This window comes from Ornithodoros turicata, unplaced genomic scaffold (assembly GCF_037126465.1).
Source record: "Ornithodoros turicata isolate Travis unplaced genomic scaffold, ASM3712646v1 Chromosome69, whole genome shotgun sequence".
NCBI lineage: Eukaryota > Metazoa > Arthropoda > Arachnida > Ixodida > Argasidae > Ornithodoros > Ornithodoros turicata.
This window is the reverse complement of record NW_026999390.1, coordinates 398,053-413,017: the sequence shown is the minus strand read 5'-3', so window position 1 is coordinate 413,017 and position 14,965 is coordinate 398,053. Positions and strand designations below refer to the sequence as shown.

The window sequence follows — 14,965 nt, the reverse complement described above, 5'->3', positions numbered from 1 at the left end:
ACCAAGGTTAGGTGAGGAGAGGCTTTTACGTATTTCACACGTTGGGGAGTGGTTCAGGTCATGTAGAATATGCACCTGTCGGGACTGACCAAGGTTAGGTGAGGAGAGGCTTTTACGTATTTCACACGTTGGGGAGTGGTTCAGGTCATGTAGAATATGCACCTGTCGGGACTGACCAAGGTTAGGTGAGGAGAGGCTTTTACGTATTTCACACGTTGGGGAGTGGTTCAGGTCATGTAGAATATGCACCTGTCGGGACTGACCAAGGTTAGGTGAGGAGACCCTTTCACGTATTTTACACGCTGGGAAGTCGGTCAGACCATGTAGAATATGCACCTGTCGAGACTGGCCAAGGTTAGGTGAGGAGACCCTTTTACGTATTTTACACGTTGGGGAGTGGGTAAGGTCATGTAGAATATACACCTGTCGAGACTGGTCAAGGTTAGGTGAGGATACCCTTTTACGTATTTTACACGTTGGGGAGTGGGTCAGGTCATGTAAAATATACACCCGTCGAGACTGGCCAAGGTTAGGTGAGGAGACCCTTTTACGTATTTTACACGTTGGGGAGTGGGTCCGATCATGTAGAATATGCCCCCGTCGAGACTGGTCAAGGTTAGGTGAGGAGACCCTTTTACGTATTTTACACGTTGGGGAGTGGGTCAGGTCATGTAAAATATACACCCGTCGAGACTGGCCAAGGTTAGGTGAGGAGACCCTTTTACGTATTTTACACGTTGGGGAGTGGGTCAGGTCATGTAGAATATACACCTGTCGAGACTGGTCAAGGTTAGGTGAGGAGACCCTTTTACGTATTTTACACGTTGGGGAGTGGGTCAGGTCATGTAAAATATACACCCGTCGAGACTGGCCAAGGTTAGGTGAGGAGACCCTTTTACGTATTTTACACGTTGGGGAGTGGGTCAGGTCATGTAAAATATACACCCGTCGAGACTGGCCAAGGTTAGGTGAGGAGACCCTTTTACGTATTTTACACGTTGGGGAGTGGGTCAGGTCATGTAAAATATACACCCGTCGAGACTGGCCAAGGTTAGGTGAGGAGACCCTTTTACGTATTTTACACGTTGGGGAGTGGGTCCGATCATGTAGAATATGCCCCCGTCGAGACTGGTCAAGGTTAGGTGAGGAGACCCTTTTACGTATTTTACACGTTGGGGAGTGGGTCAGGTCATGTAGAATATACACCTGTCGAGACTGGTCAAGGTTAGGTGAGGAGACCCTTTTACGTATTTTACACGTTGGGGAGTGGGTCAGGTCATGTAGAATATACACCTGTCGAGACTGGTCAAAGTTAGGTGAGGAGACCCTTTTACGTATTTTACACGTTGGGGAGTGGGTCAGGTCATGTAGAATATACACCTGTCGAGACTGGTCAAGGTTAGGTGAGGAGACCCTTTTACGTATTTTACACGTTGGGGAGTGGGTCAGGTCATGTAAAATATACACCCGTCGAGACTGGCCAAGGTTAGGTGAGGAGACCCTTTTACGTATTTTACACGTTGGGGAGTGGGTCAGGTCATGTAAAATATACACCCGTCGAGACTGGCCAAGGTTAGGTGAGGAGACCCTTTTACGTATTTTACACGTTGGGGAGTGGGTCCGATCATGTAGAATATGCCCCCGTCGAGACTGGTCAAGGTTAGGTGAGGAGACCCTTTTACGTATTTTACACGTTGGGGAGTGGGTCAGGTCATGTAGAATATACACCTGTCGAGACTGGTCAAGGTTAGGTGAGGAGACCCTTTTACGTATTTTACACGTTGGGGAGTGGGTCAGGTCATGTAGAATATACACCTGTCGAGACTGGTCAAGGTTAGGTGAGGAGACCATTTTACGTATTTTACACGTTGGGGAGTGGGTCAGGTCATGTAAAATATACACCCGTCGAGACTGGCCAAGGTTAGGTGAGGAGACCCTTTTACGTATTTTACACGTTGGGGAGTGGGTCAGGTCATGTAAAATATACACCCGTCGAGACTGGCCAAGGTTAGGTGAGGAGACCCTTTTACGTATTTTACACGTTGGGGAGTGGGTCCGATCATGTAGAATATGCCCCCGTCGAGACTGGTCAAGGTTAGGTGAGGAGACCCTCTTACGTATTTTACACGTTGGGGAGTGGGTCAGGTCATGTAGAATATACACCTGTCGAGACTGGTCAAGGTTAGGTGAGGAGACCCTTTTACGTATTTTACACGTTGGGGAGTGGGTCAGGTCATGTAAAATATACACCCGTCGAGACTGGCCAAGGTTAGGTGAGGAGACCCTTTTACGTATTTTACACGTTGGGGAGTGGGTCCGATCATGTAGAATATGCCCCCGTCGAGACTGGCCAAGGTTAGGTGAGGAGACCCTTTTACGTATTTTACACGTTGGGGAGTGGGTCCGATCATGTAGAATATGCCCCCGTCGAGACTGGTCAAGGTTAGGTGAGGAGACCCTTTTACGTATTTTACACGTTGGGGAGTGGGTCAGGTCATGTAGAATATACACCTGTCGAGACTGGTCAAGGTTAGGTGAGGAGACCCTTTTACGTATTTTACACGTTGGGGAGTGGGTCAGGTCATGTAAAATATACACCCGTCGAGACTGGCCAAGGTTAGGTGAGGAGACCCTTTTACGTATTTTACACGTTGGGGAGTGGGTCAGGTCATGTAAAATATACACCCGTCGAGACTGGCCAAGGTTAGGTGAGGAGACCCTTTTACGTATTTTACACGTTGGGGAGTGGGTCAGGTCATGTAAAATATACACCCGTCGAGACTGGCCAAGGTTAGGTGAGGAGACCCTTTTACGTATTTTACACGTTGGGGAGTGGGTCCGATCATGTAGAATATGCCCCCGTCGAGACTGGTCAAGGTTAGGTGAGGAGACCCTTTTACGTATTTTACACGTTGGGGAGTGGGTCAGGTCATGTAGAATATACACCTGTCGAGACTGGTCAAGGTTAGGTGAGGAGACCCTTTTACGTATTTTACACGTTGGGGAGTGGGTCAGGTCATGTAGAATATACACCTGTCGAGACTGGTCAAGGTTAGGTGAGGAGACCCTTTTACGTATTTTACACGTTGGGGAGTGGGTCAGGTCATGTAGAATATACACCTGTCGAGACTGGTCAAGGTTAGGTGAGGAGACCCTTTTACGTATTTTACACGTTGGGGAGTGGGTCAGGTCATGTAAAATATACACCCGTCGAGACTGGCCAAGGTTAGGTGAGGAGACCCTTTTACGTATTTTACACGTTGGGGAGTGGGTCAGGTCATGTAAAATATACACCCGTCGAGACTGGCCAAGGTTAGGTGAGGAGACCCTTTTACGTATTTTACACGTTGGGGAGTGGGTCCGATCATGTAGAATATGCCCCCGTCGAGACTGGTCAAGGTTAGGTGAGGAGACCCTTTTACGTATTTTACACGTTGGGGAGTGGGTCAGGTCATGTAGAATATACACCTGTCGAGACTGGTCAAGGTTAGGTGAGGAGACCCTTTTACGTATTTTACACGTTGGGGAGTGGGTCAGGTCATGTAGAATATACACCTGTCGAGACTGGTCAAGGTTAGGTGAGGAGACCATTTTACGTATTTTACACGTTGGGGAGTGGGTCAGGTCATGTAGGACATACACCTGTCTAGACTGACCAAGGTTAGGTGAGGAAAGCCTTTTACGTATTTTACACGTTGGGGTGCGGGTCAGGTCATGTAGAATATACACCCATCGAGACTGACCAAGGTTAGGTGAGGAGAGCTTTTTACGTATTTTACACGTTGAGGAGTGGGTTAGGTGAGGAGACCCTTTTAAATATTTTACATGTTGGGGAGTGGGTCAGGTAATGCAGAATATGTACCCGTCGAGACTGGCTAAGGGTAGGTGTGGAGACCCTTTTACGTATTTTACACGTTGGGGAGTGGGTCAGGTCATGGAGAATATACACCTGTCGAGACTGACCAAGGTTGGGTGACGAGACCCTTTTACGTATTTTACACGTTGGGGAGTGGGTCAGGTCATGTAGAACATACACCTGTCTAGACTGACCAAGGTTAGGTGAGGAAAGCCTTTTACGTATTTTACACGTTGGGGAGTGGGTCAGATCATGTAGAATATGCACCCGTCGAGACTGGTCAAGGTTAGGTGAGGAGAGCCTTTTACATATTTTACACGTTGGGGAGTGGGTCAGGTCATGTAGAATATACACCCGTCGAGACTGACCAAGGTTAGGTGACGAGACCCTTTCACGTATTTTACACGCTGGGAAGTCGGTCAGACCATGTAGAATATGCACCTGTCGAGACTGGCCAAGGTTAGGTGAGGAGACCCTTTTACGTATTTTACACGTTGGGGAGTGGGTCAGGTCATGTAAAATATACACCTGTCGAGACTGGTCAAGGTTAGGTGAGGAGACCCTTTTACGTATTTTACACGTTGGGGAGTGGGTCAGGTCATGTAAAATATACACCCGTCGAGACTGGCCAAGGTTAGGTGAGGAGACCCTTTTACGTATTTTACACGTTGGGGAGTGGGTCCGATCATGTAGAATATGCCACCGTCGAGACTGGCCAAGGTTAGGTGAGGAGACCCTTTTACGTATTTTACACGTTGGGGAGTGGGTCCGATCATGTAGAATATGCCCCCGTCGAGACTGGTCAAGGTTAGGTGAGGAGACCCTTTTACGTATTTTACACGTTGGGGAGTGGGTCAGGTCATGTAAAATATACACCCGTCGAGACTGGCCAAGGTTAGGTGAGGAGACCCTTTTACGTATTTTACACGTTGGGGAGTGGGTCAGGTCATGTAGAATATACACCTGTCGAGACTGGTCAAGGTTAGGTGAGGAGACCCTTTTACGTATTTTACACGTTGGGGAGTGGGTCAGGTCATGTAAAATATACACCCGTCGAGACTGGCCAAGGTTAGGTGAGGAGACCCTTTTACGTATTTTACACGTTGGGGAGTGGGTCCGATCATGTAGAATATGCCCCCGTCGAGACTGGTCAAGGTTAGGTGAGGAGACCCTTTTACGTATTTTACACGTTGGGGAGTGGGTCAGGTCATGTAGAATATACACCTGTCGAGACTGGTCAAGGTTAGGTGAGGAGACCCTTTTACGTATTTTACACGTTGGGGAGTGGGTCAGGTCATGTAGAATATACACCTGTCGAGACTGGTCAAGGTTAGGTGAGGAGACCCTTTTACGTATTTTACACGTTGGGGAGTGGGTCAGGTCATGTAGAATATGCCCCCGTCGAGACTGGTCAAGGTTAGGTGAGGAGACCCTTTTACGTATTTTACACGTTGGGGAGTGGGTCAGGTCATGTAGAATATACACCTGTCGAGACTGGTCAAGGTTAGGTGAGGAGACCCTTTTACGTATTTTACACGTTGGGGAGTGGGTCAGGGCATGTAAAATATACACCCGTCGAGACTGGCCAAGGTTAGGTGAGGAGACCCTTTTACGTATTTTACACGTTGGGGAGTAGGTCCGATCATGTAGAATATGCCCCCGTCGAGACTGGTCAAGGTTAGGTGAGGAGACCCTTTTACGTATTTTACACGTTGGGGAGTGGGTCAGGTCATGTAGAATATACACCTGTCGAGACTGGTCAAGGTTAGGTGAGGAGACCCTTTTACGTATTTTACACGTTGGGGAGTGGGTCAGGTCATGTAGAATATACACCTGTCGAGACTGGTCAAGGTTAGGTGAGGAGACCCTTTTACGTATTCTACACGTTGGAGAGTGGGTCAGGTCATGTAGAATATACACCTGTCGAGACTGGTCAAGGTTAGGTGAGGAGACCCTTTTACGTATTTTACACGTTGGGGAGTGGGTCAGGTCATGTAGAATATACACCTGTCGAGACTGACCAAGGTTACGTGACGAGACCCTTTTACGTATTTTACACGTTGGGGAGTGGGTCAGATCATGTAGAATATGCACCCGTCGAGACTGACAGAGTTTAGGTGAGGAGAGCCTTTTACGTATTCATGACCATGAAAAGAAATGTTCCATTCAAAAAGAGGCGGGAGGTGTTGTGAGCTTTTCTCGGGAGCCGAACCTGAGGTTCCGCCATTATCCTGCTTTTGGATTTGGCAACCGTTGGCAAATACGTTAACTGAAAATGTTATTTAAATAAGCCAACATTAACATGAAATACATAGAACTGCTCCAGAGGAAGACGCACACGATATTATTATATTACAGAACATTACAGTGTTAAAACAGAACTTCACCACATAGCACGCTCATAGCGAACCACCATAATTCCGAATGATATCATTCTGGGTACTGATTTGTTGAAAATGGGAGGAGGGGCCTATTTGGACACATTATGCTTGTCCATTAGTGCGCGACATTCTTCGGCGACCAGCATCCGGGTACTGCCAAGCCGTTTTAGCTCACCGCAGCCTCATTCCAAAGCATAAAAAACTGGTTCTACCCGCAGTCCCTCCATGGGCCCTTCAGGCACCATCGGTGCATGTCAATGTCCCTGGCTTGACTTCCAGAAAATCGGCTACAACAATTGTTCTTCGCCAACTCACCCTGAGTCTGCTTCATCGCGATGAAGGCAGAATTAAAATCTTTACTGATGGCTCATCGACACAGACCGGCTCTACCTGTGCATTCGTAATCCCTGAGCTGTCGATTGAACGAAGCGCTAAGCTGTCGCACCCGACGTCGGCTGCTGTGGCCGAGCTGCATTCCATTCTTATGGCGCTTTCCTTCATTGTGTCCCGTCAACCACCGATGCACTGGACCATATACAGTGACTCCAAAACCGCCCTCCAAGCTCTGCAGTGCACCCTGGGCTCGAGCTCCCTCGCTCCACTGGTGTGTGACGTCCTCAGGGAGTATTCATGTGCTGTCACACAGACACATAACATCACCTTGCAGTGGATCCCAGGTCATTGTGGCGTCCCTGGGAATGAGGCTGCCGACCTACTTGCGAGACGGGCTCATGTGGCACGAGGCGTACCGACGCACCGTACGTATTTCACCCAAGCGGACGCGAAGCAAGCAATTGGTACTCTCATGGGACATCTGTACAGTGAACACTGGCGCAGAAGTGTCCCTTCTACGTCGTTCCTGCGCAGGGTGGACCCAGATCTCCGTTTTTATATGCCGTCAGCGCTTCCTCGACCCATCACGTCGCTCATCTACAGGCTTCGCCTCAACGTGCCATACAGTGGACGACTTTTGTTTAAGCTCGGCATGGTCCCGTCCCCCAACTGCAGTCTGTGTGATGTAGTTGAGGACGTGGATCATATACTCCAAGACTGCCCGAGGTACAGTGCACACCGATGTACCCTTGTGTCGTCCCTGTCTCGCCTGGATAATCGGCCATACTCCACCGAAAAGGTTCTTGGGTGCTGGCCAGCAAATCAGCTCATACCTGCCATGCGCGCCCTTGTGCAATTTCTCGTCTCGACGGACCTGTTTGACACATTGTGACACCCTTTGGTTTTAGTGCCTTGAGACTTCGCTTTTGGTGACAAGCTCGGTGATGATGTTCTCATTTATTCTTTCAAAGCGGTTCAAAGCGTCGAGGTTAGTGTAGTTTCCCTTTCTTTTATTAATAACGCGTCCTGGAGTAGCCAGTCCCGAGTGGCTCGAGACTACCATCTCAATTTTTTTCTTTTAATATCAATCATGCTTGTCCCAGATAGGCGCCTCCCCCCATGTTTTGAACAAATCAGGACACAGGGTGATATCACTCGGAATGATGGTTGGCCAGGAGCGTGCTATGTGGTGAAGTTCTCTTTTAACAGTGTACTGCTGCGGCCCACGTTACCTCTGCTGCGCTTGAAGGCGTTGTGCCAATATTGTGTTAGAAGGTGGACCACGGGCATCAAGTGTTTATCGCTCGAAAGAAATAGTTTTGCAATACCTGGAGATTTGAGATGAGATAAGCCACGAAGTGCTGATTTTAAACAGCCGTGTCTCCTACAGCACATGCATTTTCAGCATGTGTAACAGGGTTGAGTTTTTAAAAGTAGCGTAGCGTATCTTTTACTTCGTGAGTGGGCTGCATCGACATCATGGCGTGTATTTTTTTTTTGATTGCGTGTTAGCGCCGCGAAGCAACTGTGGCTATGAGCGGCGCATGGCGTGTAATATCATTAGAAAATGTCGTGTGGCTACAGCCTTTTCGTGTTAACGTCATTCGAGACCCGAATGACGTTAGCACGAAAAGGCTGTAGCGGTATCTGTTTTGCCACAGGGTGAAGTTATGAGGATTGCAACGAACGCGCAGCGTACCTTTGTTCTGTGTGAGTCCACCATTTCCTCCTTCCTGTGCGCCAACCAGGACTTCGAGGAGTAGAAAAAAAAGGTTAGTGGGGATTGTGCAGAATGTTCACATGAGCGAATAGATGGGCTAGTGAGTCTAAAAATTAATACTAGGAGCAGGCACTTGTAGTGCGTTTCAGGGCAGGCTGGTACGCTCCTGGACTGGGTAAATCGTTTAGTTTTATTTGGAATGAAGTAAAGACTTAGCTACTTGTCTCAGATATGTACCTCGTAACGTATTTCCTTACAAAAATGATGAATGCGTTACTTTTCTATCACCACCCCCTTGCGTTCCTTTCTGCTTCAGTGTGGACACCTTCTGAAATGGTTCCACAGTCCCTATGCTTCGCACGTGGTGTTCTGAGAAAAGAGCTAGTGGGTTCCAGATAATCACGTCACTGACCTCATAAGACCACCTTATGGTCTTTCTGACTGTGCTAGGGCTGTTCTAAGGACATTCCATGCACTTGTGAAAGCCATGAACCCGGAGCAGACGACGCGAGGCTTTATGGCGGCTTTACCACGGATTGCGTGAAAATAACCGATGGACATTTCGACCACCAAATGCATCTCGAAGTAAATCCAATGTGAAACATCGCTTAGAATGAAAAGAAGTTGATTTAATAATTTGGCAGCCTGAAACATACAAAGCCTTCTCGAGGCGAGCTCCCGCCCAGGAAAGGATTAGAGTCACTAAAAAGCTACGCTTCAGAGTATCGACACTGAGTTCCAAGAGGGAGCATGCGCCATCTTGTTTCTGCGCCGCGCTTCCCACGCGCAAGCGCACTTTAGCGCACGATGCTATCTATCGTGCGCTGGTGAAATGTACCTTTCGTTTACAAGCAGCAGTTGACGGCCTTGAGCTCACATTGACATCTTCGGGACGCTCTGGTGGATAACACATGGATTATCGCACAACAATTGTACACGCTTCTCTATGCCACAGCGAGCATTATGTTATCCTCTTTGATCCTCAACTGGGGATGGTGCCGGTGTGGTGCGGAAACAGGATGGCGCTCCTGCTCTCCCTTGGACCTCAGTGTCGCTACTCTGAAGCGAAGCTTATTTAGTGACTCTAGGAAGGATAAACGTAAAGAAGTGCTCCCCCCGCCACCGGGAGCTCTGGAAAGAAAAAGGGGGTGGAGAAAAAAAATTTCATGCGCACTTGTGAGCTCAAAAATTCTCTTGGTCCTCGCTCCATTATTTAGCTTAGCTCCCGGGACCTGCAGTTCGGAACCCAGCCCTCCCCCCTCCCCTTAGCGAAGGCGCTGTCCCTCTCACTAGACTAGAGTCACTAAATAAGCTTCGCTTCAGAGTATCGACACTGAGGTCCAAGGGAAAGCAGGAGCGCCATCTTGTTTCCGCACCACACCGGTATCATCCCCATTTGAGGATCAAAGAGGATAACATAATGCGCACTGTGGGATTAAGAAGCGTGTATGATTGTTGCGCGGTAATCCATGTATTGTCAACCAGAGCGTCCAGAAGGTGCCAAGGTGAGCTCAAGGCCGTCAACTGATGCTCGTACAGGAAAGGAACATTTCACCCGCGCACGATAGGTGGTTCGTGCGTTAACGTGAGCTGTGCGCGTGCGCAGCGTGGCGCGGAAACAAGATGGCGCATGCTTGCTCTTGGAACTCAGTGTCGATACTCTGAAGCGTAGCCTATTTAGTGACTCCTGCTATCACCTCCCTGTCGGAACGGTTGCGCAAACACCCTTAGTAACGGAAAAGTAATCCGTCAAAGGTGTTGTCCGGACAAATAAACGTTGTTGAACTGTAGGTGCGATCATAATAGTGGATGCCTGATATACATGTAGCCGGGATATTTCGTTTTGAACCAGTCGGAAATATTAGAAATTGACTTTAATTTGATATTGCATCCCCGGCTTCGCGCTCCCAGCAGAATTCAGGCAACAGTGCGCGTACCGACGTCACTGGAGTCGGTTACGAAGGCAGGCTGTCCGTCACAAAATACGGTCTGGCTTCCGACAGCAATCTAATGCCTCACTGTCGCTATAGAAACATCTCCGTTCACGATTTCGGTGGTATCCGATTGCAACCAGCAGGCGACGCCGTCAGCTGAGTGATTGGGAATCTCGCCGGCAATGTCAATCCGCCTTTTCAAAACATGTGTAGAGCGCATGCGCAAGACCGCTGCGCACCGCGCGGCAGAATGCCGAAACGACCTGGTAGGCAAGGGACAGCTCGCGGCTCTGTTTTGCAATGTCAATTACGTCATCGGAATTGGCGAAGCAGGGAAAGGCTGTTTCAATCGGAAGCTGACAGTTGGTTTCGAATTCCATGTTTTTGCTGTTTTATGAAGGAAAAAAAAAGAAACAGATGAAAAACACGAACTGACTTCGGGAAACTTTTTTTGTGTTTTCTTCTTGGAAGTTATCTTCAAGTGTATATAACGTTAACTTTAGAATTCCGGATTCCTCACGGACGCCAACTTTAACGAGGAACGAGAACTCGTTTGTTTTAGCTGTTGAGTAACGTATTTTGTTCCTTTTTTTTTCTCTCTCTTTTCGTTAACGGTTGCGAGTCCAGGCCTCTTTAAAACAAACCCGTACCGGTATTGCAACACGCAACTAACGTGGCCGACACACACACACACAAGAAAAAAAAACTTCAAATCCCATCAGATCACATTTACCTGGGGGGGGGGGGTAACTTTGGTTCTCGAGGTACAAAAATGTGCCAAGATTTCGACGCAAAAGGAACTGTCGCTGCACGTACGTTTCGAATTTAGAAATATTGCAAAATGAAGCTATCTTCTAGAAAAAAAGAGAAAAAGTCAAATATGATATATTGACAATGAAGTGGAGTGATGTATCGAAAACTCGTTGTATATGTACCTTACTTCTGTAAGAATAAAATGGCAGTGATCATTCGTGGGTTTACGTCGCGAGACAACTTGCCAGAATAAGGGCGTGTAACCAACGCTTACCAATTAGGCAGACGAACAGACAGAAGAAGGTGTACTTGAACATCGTAGAAGGCTTCACTGCAAAGGAAGGCCAACACCTCAGTTATTTTTTTGTCACACCACTCCTCTTTCTCTCGCATGCTAAACTACACTCTAAGGGAAAAAATACTCCTTGTGGACACTAAACGCATTGCCACAAAAAGCAGTCCCTTTCGGGAGTAAATGAATGTCACTGAATATTTCACGCTCTGTTCCAAGAGTCCCAGGTAAGTAATTCGTGTGCATGCATGAAAATAGTTTGAATCAAACCGTCAACCGTGATATATCGAGTGGTATAAAATCTTGCGACATACATACATCGAACACAATTTGCTAAGAAAGGAGCGCCAACTGTTTCTTACTCTGTGTGGGTGCAAAATTGCAAAGTTGGCTAAGTTATACAGCCGTAGGCCATCAGATCGACCAAGAGCACATATTTACGGAGACTATTGTATTCAGAAGGCCATTTGCGACGTTCAGTGACAATTTGCAGTGTAAATGTCAGTATCGGGGGACTAAAATGGGGAGTAAATGCAATCTAGGGGACGAGAAGTTGCAATCAGTGGCGTAGCCACGGGCGGGCTAGGGGGGGCCGGAACCCCCCCTACCTGCCACTGACCGACCCACGCAAATCGTGTAAACCCGAGGGGAAAATAATATATACTGTGGGGGGGGGGGGGACCAGTGTGACGATCGCGAAAGTTCTTACAGTTCATGGCGTCTATCTAAGCGGCACACTTGAATGGTTTCCAAAGTATGAGCTTTTCAAAATCCTTCCAATCTCGTGGCACCACCTCATTGGACATCACAGTATAATCATATTGTGAATGTCGAAATCAATTATTTTCGTGTTTTTTTTCAACCGCATGATGCGGTGTGCACAAGTATTGTTCAAACGCCACTGGTTGCAATTACTCCACATTTTACTCCTTTCTTCTTAGAGTATATACATGTACTCGTCAGACACTGAACGGTTGGCCAGAGGCGTTATAGCTACCAGAACATCAATACGAATGTAGGCAAGTTTTCCTGTGGTAACAAATTAATACTAATACCGCCGGTAAATTTGCCTAAACTGGAACCCCTAATGGAAAACGGGATTTACGCCTAAACTATTAAGCCCGAACCAGAACAAAATCCGCCACGGATATCTCGGTAGCGGCATTGTGTTCTCGATAAAAGGTATCTTTTTCTTTCTAGAAATTTCCGCTAGTGGTCTTATAAAGGAAGCTGCTCCCGGAATTCAACATTGACGTTCCTGGACCTTCCACGGGAAGGCTTTGTTTCCTTTTCTTTTTCTTTAAGCATTACAACTCAAAGGCCCGCCGACAATCACGCATGAAGCCACTCATTGAAACTCCTGTCGTACAGCGTACACCAAATATACACAGATAAAAAAAATCATACGAGGCGAGGTCACGTGTACAGTACGCAAAGCTAGTCGTGTCATAGCCCAACTACAGTCACTGCAGATGTCGTGGTCCAAATTAGGCCACTTTCTCTGAGCTCCACTAACTTTAGCACAGCTGACGTCCCGCACAATATGTCTACATGGCATCTGGAAGGCAATAATGACAGTAAATCCACACTCTAGTCCCAATGCAAAATAGAGCAAAAGTGCCATTGTCCAATGAAAGACACGCGTAGTGAACCAATAGGGGTAAGAATGCGGCGCAATTTGCCGTCCACGTCCGACGTTGCGGTATGTGTGAACTAGCTTCATGTCTTACCATCCAACGAAAACTGTGCTTGAGTACCTGAAAAACTGCTCCTCAGAAAACTCTTAGTGCATGTACTTCCCAGCAGTACACAAGAGTGTAAACAGCAGCATCACAGAACGCAGAATGTCTCAGAGGATACAAACACACACAAATTACATGGAGTGATTCAAAAGCCGGACTACACAAGTCATAATATCATTCCTACGACGTTCTCACAGCGTACAAGCAATCCAACAACAACAACAACAGATAAATTAATGATGATGAATGGTTAGATTCACCACATGAGGTGCGGCCCACTACCCCAAGGCACAATGGACAGGTTGAGATCCGTCCAAGCAAGCCATGGATGCATACTACATTGTATTACTGGCATTTCAACGCGACGGCAACCGATAGTACCTTTATTATTGCATTCGTCTACATGGTGACCGTCACTGCTCAGTAGCGCTTACAGTCGCACAGTTCGGCGAAAATGTCATCGGTCCATTTTATGCGGTGATCCAGATTATAGAAGCTTCCCCTACATCGCCTAACCTTGCATTCAGAGGTAATCGACCCTCGTCGACAACATGGCTTGCGCAGTCATGTATTCTCGATTGTCTCGAAGGCGCAGCCGTATCGTATAACCAGAAGTGTATTAAGACGAACATGCGAGCGAAAAGCTCCATGCTCCTGCTGGCCTCCTTGCGGGTTGCCTGGGGAGGATGTGAAAGTTTATTAAATGATGGGTGATGCCTGGGGGGATATAGGTTTATTGCAAAGAAAAACAAAGAAAGAGGCGAAAGGATATCCTGACTCCAGAAGCCGACTTGGTGATGCCCGGGTGATAATGCATGTTCCTTGTTTGTTGCTGCTATGCGTAGACAGATTAGAGCACTGCACGAGCCGCGTTCCTAGGGCCATTCCCGGCGCGAGCCCCGCCTTCCTTTGATTTACCCGCCCGGTCCTCGCCCGTCTGCTCCATACCTGTCCCGGGTCCGGCCCAAGCCCGAAGAATTTCTAGGTTTCTGGCCGAGGCCCGGCACGAGCTCGAGAAAGTTATAGGCTACCCGGCCCGGCCAAGAATTGCGGACTCTTAAATTTATACTGGCTGAACGGTGGTGTAACAGAGGCTCGATCCCGACCTATAGCACAGGCAATGTACCTGCAAGGGCCCATAATGGTCAAACCCGTGCCCGGCCGAGGCCAGCAAAAAAGTGGCTTTACCCGGCTCGGCCCACGGACCCGTGCAGTGCTCTAAGACATGTATGGTTAGTTGTATGGGACAGCTATGGAGTGTACGGTGCCATCCTCCAATTGCACCTTTCCTCAGCTCCCAAAAGGCTATTTGCCTGCAGCGATGCTCTAATTGGCTTTTGTTTCTTTTAGAAGGCAAACGTCATGCTGGAGAGTTCTGGGCTTCCTTTTCTGACTTTAAAAAAAATGTACGTGCCCATGACAACATATGCACGCTACAGAAGCCACATGGAAGAATATCACGAATAAGCGTCCAATATCTGCAACAATCGCGTAAAAATCCGTAAAATAGTTCACACACGGGCAAAGAACAGTGAGCAAAAAAGGAAACACCGTTTACGCTCCTTAATAAAGAAGTAGAGCCAACAACAGAATTCAGAATGTACAAATATTATATGAAAACACATACATGTTGCAGAGTCAACCTTGAAGAATAGAGTGAAGAATATGTGCAGGATGATCTCTCACACGGACCCTGCGGAATGACGAACAGAAACTGGGACATTCGAGTTACAAAACGCACAACGCAAAACGTACATACGCCACTTGCGCATGTGGATGCAGATGTAGGAAAATACCGAGTACAACAAGTGGAGCATGCGGTAGCAGTTCAAAAAAACAGTCAGAAAAAAAAAAAACGGGGGCGGGGGAGGACTGGCAGCTGGGCTCGCGCGTGTATCGCGCTTCCTGGTACGTAGCACCACGGGGCTCCACCACCTGGAAACGAGGCTGCAAA

At 47.8% G+C, this 14,965-nt stretch overlaps 1 long non-coding RNA gene across 1 annotated transcript in view; it reads right to left on the bottom strand.

Annotated features, from left to right (window-relative positions):
- The window catches only part of LOC135374535 (uncharacterized), a 32,669-nt gene extending 17,936 nt beyond the window's left edge, over window positions 1–14,733 (bottom strand). The window contains exons 1-3 of the long non-coding RNA XR_010416945.1: window positions 14,639–14,733; window positions 11,252–11,308; window positions 8,270–8,320 (exon numbers count right to left, since the gene is read on the bottom strand). This is a non-coding gene — a long non-coding RNA (uncharacterized LOC135374535). The remainder of the gene's footprint in view (window positions 1–8,269; window positions 8,321–11,251; window positions 11,309–14,638) is intronic.
- Window positions 14,734–14,965: the final 232 nt, after the last annotated feature.